This window comes from Alosa pseudoharengus, unplaced genomic scaffold (genome assembly GCF_046254945.1).
Source record: "Alosa pseudoharengus isolate Yale_2024_CS ecotype anadromous, Long Island Sound unplaced genomic scaffold, YU_APseudo_1.1 YU_APseudo_1.1_scf_17, whole genome shotgun sequence".
Lineage (NCBI taxonomy): Eukaryota > Metazoa > Chordata > Actinopteri > Clupeiformes > Clupeidae > Alosa > Alosa pseudoharengus.
Genome location: NW_027468640.1, coordinates 7465848 through 7474342, shown reverse-complemented (window position 1 = coordinate 7474342; position 8495 = coordinate 7465848). Strand labels below are relative to the sequence as shown.

Sequence of the window (8495 nt, the reverse complement as noted above, 5' to 3'; positions counted from 1 at the left end):
GGAAGGTGCCAGGAGTGTGACTATATTGCTCAAAAGGAGGACGTCCCTGGGTGGGCTCGAACCACCAACCTTTCGGTTAACAGCCGAACGCGCTAACCGATTGCGCCACAGAGACTGCCGTGGCCTCTTCCTTTAGGGGCAACATCAACTCGGACGTGTCTTCAGTCTTTCTCTCAAGACTCATTCATTCTTCAACAATGCATAGTCAATCATATTCCCGTTCTTGTGTCAGAGAGACTGCCGCGAGGAGTCAGGATGGCCGAGCGGTCTAAGGCGCTGCGTTCAAGCTGGGGAACATTCGGCCAGGTGAGATGGGGAAGAAGGGGGAAGAAGGGGGGAGAAGAAAAAGGAAGGGGGAAGGGAAAGGAAAGGAAAAAGGAGAAAAATAAAGGGCAAACACGAACATTTGTGACCATATCATTCTAGTTCAAGTATTATTAATCGCAGAAAAAGTAGTTTAAAACTTTTGGTTATTTCCAAAGGCTGCGGCGGGATTCGAACCCGGGAGTCTGGTAAAGGGTGCGTTCAAGGCACATAGGCACATCATCAAGTTGCACAGAATGCATAATTGGCTGTGACGTCACTGTGACGCATCACCATTGCTTCGGTTTTGCTTTACTCAGGTTATTTAATGGGGGTACTGGCAGATTTTGCGCTGTTATGCAGCTCTTTTTTTTTTTAATAATTATGTTATTGTTCTATATTTCATCAGTATAATGATCTATGATTGTTTATATGAGTATAGACACTAACATATTTGAATATTTGACTATTATTACTATTAACAAAGAGGGTAAAAGTGAAGTCAGTATTTCATGATCTTTGCTATTAATGTGTTATTATTCTTGTTTCCTCTTCCACCTACCTGAAGGACTGGAATGCCCAATGCAATGGATATAATCAACTGGATCTTCCCATAACCAGCCTCCATTCTGCAACATCTCCATATTAAACCACCTTCTATGCTTGCATCAACTCCAAAATTAAAAATAGACATAATTTTTCTCTGTGTGTGTGCCATCTAATGTGTAGCCTTTTCAGGTGTCATTTCTTTTCTGTTGGGTGAAATTAATTTTATAAATAACCATTGTAAATGTTATCTGGTGGCACCATTACCACTACACTATCAAAATTGTTGTTTGAATGTGATAAGTCAATAAAAGCACCAAATAATACACAAGATGGGGTGTTTTGTATTGGCAATAAAGTAAAAGGTGAGGAAGTAGGTAAACGTTTTAAAATATTTAATAAAAACAGATTAAAATGCAAACTGAACACACAACAGTTATCAACTTTAATTATTAAGTTATTAAAATATGTTTAAACTATATACAATTATTTACAATTTCCTCATTTGGGGAACTGCTTCCTCATCTCCTCCAACCACTGCTGTTTTGTGAGGGCTTCAAAATTTGGGCAGTACACCCTCCCCCGGTACTGACTATGGCCAGTCTCAGCTGTGCGGAACTGTCCACATTTTTTGCAGGTGTTTGCCTGCACAGTCCTCCTGTAGGGCCTCTTTGGGGTGGCACCAGCTGTCTCTGGCAGGACATACTGATATAGAACAACAGGTTGTCCTGTCTGTGTTACCACCTGGACAACAGGTGCTGGGGCTGCTGAGGCTGCTGGGGCTGCTGGGGCTGCTGAGGCTGCTGGGGCTGCTGAGGCTGCTGGGGCTGCAACAAACAACTGCCTTTTGGCAGCACCTTTAGGCACGATGGCGCGTGGTGTCTGCCTTTGCCTTGCCTGACCCGCTGTGCTAACTGGCAGGCGGTATTGGTGCACCTGCTGTGCTGGGACAGGTTCAGCAGGGAGTGATCTTGCCTCCTGAAGAGGCTCCTCTGACACTGGGATCTCTGCAGGTAAGGCAGTGCCTTGCAGCAACACAGAGAGCTCCTGCTTCTTCTGCCTTTTGTTGTGCCACTGGATCAGGGTGTTCTGATTTACCTCAACAAGTTGCATCTCAGTTCCCTGCATAACCCTAGCATTGCCGATAACAAGCTCCCTGATTTTGTGGTAGTCCCTCAAAATAAGAGACCACCTCGAAATTGCCCCATTGCCTTTCCTTCTTGGGCTTGGGTGCAGAGCACAGAGTCTCACAAAAATGTTCTCAACCAACCTGCAGCAATCAGGCCACTGAGCAGGTGCACTGCTCGCACCTAGCACACAGCGGGTGGTGCTCTCCACCCCTGGAGTTTTGGAGGGCTTCTTTGGAGTCCTGAAGCGTCCAGTCAAAAGTCTCTCCTGGTGCCGCGCTGCATAAACCACCCGCTGCTTGTCCATTTCATCCAAGCTCTCCCAGAGCTCTATTAACTGACTTACCTGCAGGTTGCTGAGACAGAGAGAGGTCTGATCCCGCAGCTCGACTAAGTACTGTGCCAGTCTGTCTATGTGCTGGTATCCAGGCACATTCTGGTCATCAACAGCCTATGAAAATTAAGCAGAAAATAGAAAATTGCAATTTAAAACCTTTAATGAGACCAATGACAACTGATGCCTTAATTTCAATAAAATCTGTGAAGTAACTTGTACTTACCATAGTTTCATCTTCAGCTGAAGCCTCAGCTCCAGCCTCAGCCTCAAGAGGCGGTGTGGAGGTGGTGCCAGTGGCCAGAGCGGAGGTGGTCACGGTGGCCAGTGTGGAGGTGGTGCCAGGAGCCAGTGTGGAGATGGTGCCAGGAGCCAGTGTGGAGATGGTGCCAGGAGCCAGTGTGGAGGTGGTGCCAGGAGCCAGTGTGGAGGAGGAAGTGCCACGGGTCAGTGTGGAGGTGGTGCCACGAGCCAGTGTGGAGGAGGAAGTGCCACGGGTCAGTGTGGAGGTGGTGCCACGAGCCAGTGTGGAGGAGGAAGTGCCACGGGTCAGTGTGGAGGTGGTGCCAGGAGCCAGTGTGGAGGAGGAAGTGCCACGGGTCAGTGTGGAGGTGGTGCCAGGAGCCAGTGTGGAGGAGGAAGTGCCACGGGTCAGTGTGGAGGTGGTGCCAGGAGCCAGTGTGGAGGAGGAAGTGCCACGGGTCAGTGTGAAGGAGGTGCGTGTAGCCAACATGGAGGAGGTGCCATGGGCCAGCTGGTGAGTATCAGCAGCAGGATCTGAAGGCTGTGAAACATCCAGTACTGTGGGGTCATCACTGAGGTCAGAAAAACCCTCATCTACCTCATCGTCCACCACATCATGCTCCTCCACCAACTGGGCCGTCTCCTCTGAGTCGGGATTCATGTCCTGCAGCGCCTGACCCGTCTGCCTGAACAAGTACTGCACCCCTATGAGCTCACCTGAGACAAGGAAAAATAAATGAGGCACAATGCTTAGTGGAATGCCCAAAAGCTCATCAGCTGTTCTAAAAGAACTATAAATCACCTAGTATGGCTGTAAGGATCATGAAATACATACACATAACTGAAAATGTAATAATTAATCAATGCAAAATACTCTTTCATTGCGCAACACAGTATAGCACATGGCTAATCAAAGATGCAGCCTCATAGCATAGTAATACTGGCATAGTAATACTGATGTATTTCTCACCTGTGTAACGTGAGGGTGGACAGAACTCTGGCGCCACTTTTCTGCCAAAAAGCTGCTGGTAGTTGCAGTTGACAGAGTGCAACAGCTCACCAGAGTAGCAGCGAAAAGCAGATGGCTCAGTAGCCAGGGCAGCAACACGTCGGTCCTGGTTCCACCTATGCAGCCCTTCTAATAGGTAAACCTGAAAATTCAGGCTGTTGGCACTGGTCCCTGGAAGTACATTGAAATGTAAAATAAAAATGTCAAACTGAATCATTGTTTTGCATACACAATACTTGAACCAACATGGCTAACAGACACAAACCTGGTATGAAGCGGTTCAGGTGGAGATGAAAAGACTCCAATGAAGTGGAGCCTCTCGCACACCTGAACACCGGTAGCTGCACACCTCCCTTGGTCAGCTCCCCAGTTCTGGTGTACAGAGCGACACCCGGTGGGTCTTGGATGCACTTCACGTGCTTCTTCTGAACCCGCCAGATGTGCTCCATCCTCTCCTGGTCAAACAGGGGAACTCCAAGGGAGTCGTTGCCACGGTCCCCCATGAGGGAGGAGAACAATTCCTCCAATAGCTTGACCGTGGTGTCCTCTCCCCGTGTCCTCCGTCGGCAGTGAAGTGCCAACTCCTCCCTGTTCAGGTGCCTGTCAACGTCCACCGTGGACAGGCCCTGGGCCTGAAGCTGCTGCGTTTTTGCATGCCTCAGGAGCTCTACATCAGCTGCATCCCATTCAAACATGCACGCTGAGAGGCGTGACATGAATCGTGGGTACAGCTGATGGGCATCTGTGGTGCATCCCAGGGCGAGCCGCCGCATGAAATGCCAGATGTCCAGCCTTACCACAAGGTCTGGCCACCCGCTAAATCTGGCCTGCAGCTTTGTTGTATCTGCTGCCTCAGCACAGCATCCACAGTCCACATACAGGGCAACAGGGGGATCCACACCGGCCTGGGCATACCTCCTCACCAGGTCATCAGCCATTTTGTCAAGACCGGCTCCCTCCTGAGCGGTCAGGACACTAATCAAAATCAGCCCGTGTTCGTTACCCACGGACGTGAGCCAGAGAGCTGTGCCCTTTGCCGTCCCAGCAAGCTTCTTTGTTATCTGAAGCACATAGAACACAAACACAAAACACTCAATATGACTGAACAATGACATACAATTTAGGCAGTATTTCATATGAAAATGATTAAAAAATAAAATAAGAAAATAAGTTTGCTCAACCTTTTTTGTGGAGTCCATTTTTATTATTCTGCCATATGTGGAGGTAAGGTGGGCCTTGATGTCATCCAGCCTTGTCAATATGTCCTGGCTGTACACAGACAGGAGCCACTTGCAGCTTGGCACCACTGAAGGTTCAGGTGGCTCAGGGAAGTCCATGGGCAACAGTCCGGGGCGCTGGAGGAAGGCCACGCACTCGGTTGTGTACCGAGCCACACGGTTCAGCCACTCCTCTGTGTGGTTCTCTTTCAGCTGTTTTAACAGCCGCGTAGGGCTGTTGCCCAGGCCTCTCTCCCGCAGCAGCCGGATCACCCGAATATCACAGGCAAACCTTTTTCAAAGACAAATATATTAGTAAGAACGTATGAAATTATTATTCTGATTCTATATGGCAAGGTAAGAGAGAAAAGAGATGCCACTCACTTTTGAGTCAGGATGACTCTAAATTCTGACCTGTGAGCCAAGTCCAGCTGCATTAGGACAGTCTGGCTCCACGAGACATGGGAGGCTTTACATTTGGTGCAGGTCAGAGTCTCCGTCACCATGTTGTAGGTCCTGTCCACGTCCAAGACCCGTCGTGACCTCTTGTGCAGCCCTGCCCCAGTCAGCTGATGCTGCCCACAAGCGGGGTTGGGACAGACCACCCTCACCTTCCATAGCTTGTATGGCATCCAAACAAGCAGTGGGTGGGCAAAAAAGCGGTCCGGAGCAGGGGCCTGGTGGTACAGCTGGCTTGGCTGCGGCGGATGATACCAGAGCTTCAGGTTGTCCTGGAGCTCCAGCTTCCCCTTGGACCCCAACCTGAACAGCACCTTGGAAATCCACCTGTGGTATTCAGGTGGCAATCCCTCTGACCACAAACGGGGCAGCAGAGGTGCTGATGCAGGCCCAAGGTGTTGTGGTGCTGTCCTGGACTCTGTGTTCTTTGAAATAACAAAACAATGTATACCCCACTTTACACTGCTGAAAGACACTGCTGACTGAAGCTCTACATATGAAAATAAATGTTAAATTACTTACTGACACAGAGGCACATACTGCTACATCTGGCACTGTAGCTTGAGCCTCTGTCTGAGGGTCTGGGGTCTGTAAAGGTATGTCAAAGAAAATTTGTTAGAAAAAACACTATGGATGCCATACATATTATGAAACTGCTTAAAGAACTAAAAATGCTCGAGCTGTATTTGAAAAGGTAACTCACTGAGATGGTTGAACTGGCTGGAGAACTGGCACTCTCCTGGGTGTCCGTGACTGGTAACTGTAAAGCAGTGTCTGAGTAACTTGTATTAAGAACCCCCCTTTAAACAGTTTCAATTTGATCTCTTCTTACCTGGGTCACCCTTCTGGCCACACTTAAATTCGGTCTTGCCGCAGAGACATGGGCGCCACCGAATCTTGGCTTGGTAAACTGAAAAATAATAGACAAAGGCCGTATCATGAAAGAAACATATTGTCAAATATGTCATATTTCATTCAGTGAATGAAATCTAAAATATTGATGGCCTTTTATGAGTGTCTATAACTATTATGAGTTTGAATAATAATTACCATTGACAAATGCAATGACGGCCTCTGAGGACTGGGGCCTTGGACTGGAGTGTGGCTCCCTGCAGCAGCAGCCTGCTGACGTCCTGCAGCAGCAGCCTGTGGACTCCCTGCAGCAGCAGCCTGCTGACGTCCTGCAGCAGCAGCCTGTGGACTCCCTGCAGCAGCAGCCTGTTGTCCTGCAGCAGCAGCCTGTGGACTCCCTGCAGCAGCAGCCTGTTGTCCTGCAGCAGCCTGCTGACGTCCAGCAGCAGCAGCAGCCTGTTGTCCTGCAGCAGCAGCCTGTGGACTCCCTGCAGCAGCAGCCGGTTGTCCTGCAGCAGCTTGTTGTCCAGCAGGCCCCTGCCCAACATTTGCTCTGTCTGCCTGTTAACAAAATTAATACACCACTAGTTTTAGTTTGTGTACTGTTTAGAGTGTGGCACATGCACACACATTTTCAATTGACCAGTGTTACCTTCTGAGTGTGGAATCCACAGACACACGTGACTTGGCCAGGGAACAGGGACCTCTGTCCAGGTCGCGTCATTGGACATTTTTCAATCTACAAGTAACAGTTGTATGTTTCTAGTTGAGCATGAAGTAATTACAGAGGATTGCATTACTTGCCATTACATGTTTATTACCTCCTAGTAATATTGCCATATACTTGTGATACGGTGAGCATAAATGTATTATGAGAGTAAATAAAAATTACTAAAATATATTGTGCCAAGTATCATACCCTCTGATATAGTTCGTGCCACTTCTTCTGCCTAGGAGCTGGCCTGTTTCCTTCATTTGAAGGCCAGGTTCCAGTACTGGCAAACTTCCTCAGGCGTGACATCCATTCTGTGTCGGACATCGCCTTGTGCGTCTTTGATTTAGAAGCCTTTGATGATAAATTCATTCATGATTATTTTTTTAATACATAACACCATAATTGCTGATACAAAATAAATGGCAGACATAATCCCATCACCTTAAGCATTGGTGACACAAACCACTTATTTTAATAATACTATAATCTGTTTTTAAGATTACAAATGAGTAGCCTATTCTTAACGTGAACAGTGTGTACATATGACAACAATATGCAATAGTTTTCTGCATCCTAATGGTTTGTTATGGTTGTCATCAATTACCTTACGGACTATTTATAGCCTATGTCCTGTAGTACTGTAAACAGACCAGCTGTCTATCGCAAAATAAATGTAAAAAATCCCAGTGAAATTAAACCTTTCCAATGGCTTAATAAATCGATGGAGGAAAACTGACGAAATTACTGCGAAATCAACACTAAGTCGTGCAGTAATATCGTTGTAACGACCGTGTGAATACCGTCAGCCTACCATAAACATCAACAGAGAACATTGCTAGCATAAGCCTGCTGATGAGAACGATTGAAATTCTCTGAGTGTTATCCAACACAAAGTTAGCTAAAAACATCGGGAAAACAGCATAACTCGACAGGTTTAATACATAAAGCATATTAGGTTATGCCATATGGCACTGTTGATAAACATTAACGTCGCAAATAGCAAAAACAGGCGATTATCCTGTCAGGTACTCATACGGGGGGAGGGGGGCTCATAGCAGCAGCAGCAGCAGCGAATCCCAGTGAAATTAAACCTTTCCCATGGCATAATAAATCGATGGAGGAAAACTGACGAAATTACTGCGAAATCAACACTAAGTCATGCAGTAATATCGTTGTAACGACCGTGTGAATACCGTCAGCCTACCATAAACATCAACAGAGAACATTGCTAGCATAAGCCTGCTGATGAGAACGATTGAAATTCTCTGAGTGTTATCCAACACAAAGTTAGCTAAAAACATCGGGAAAACAGTATAACTCGACAGGTATAATACACAAAACATATTAGGTTATGCTATATGGCACTGTTGAAAAACATTAACGTCGCAAATAGCAAAAACAGGTGATTTTCCTGTCAGGTAACGGTGCACCGTTAACGCAAGCTGAATAGCTGAATTCACGCAAGCACAACATGATACACGACGAAAAGTTATTTGTATACATTAACATACATCATACAGCACTGTCATGAAGGTATAAATACTCACCATATCGCAAAAAAAACACTTTTGATCAACTCGTTGAGACTAATTGACCGTCGCTGAATCTCTCCGATCGCCACTGCCAGAGTTTCCTCGAACGCCTCCCTCAGGCGACCGGTGTAACTTCTCAGCCTCAACATTTCTCGCTC

At 47.0% G+C, this 8495-nt stretch overlaps 1 non-coding gene across 1 annotated transcript; it reads right to left on the bottom strand.

The window, feature by feature from the left end:
• Positions 1-41: 41 nt before the first annotated feature.
• trnan-guu (transfer RNA asparagine (anticodon GUU)) lies at positions 42-115 on the bottom strand. The gene has a single exon. It is a non-coding gene; the product is annotated as a tRNA-Asn (tRNA).
• Positions 116-8495: the final 8380 nt, after the last annotated feature.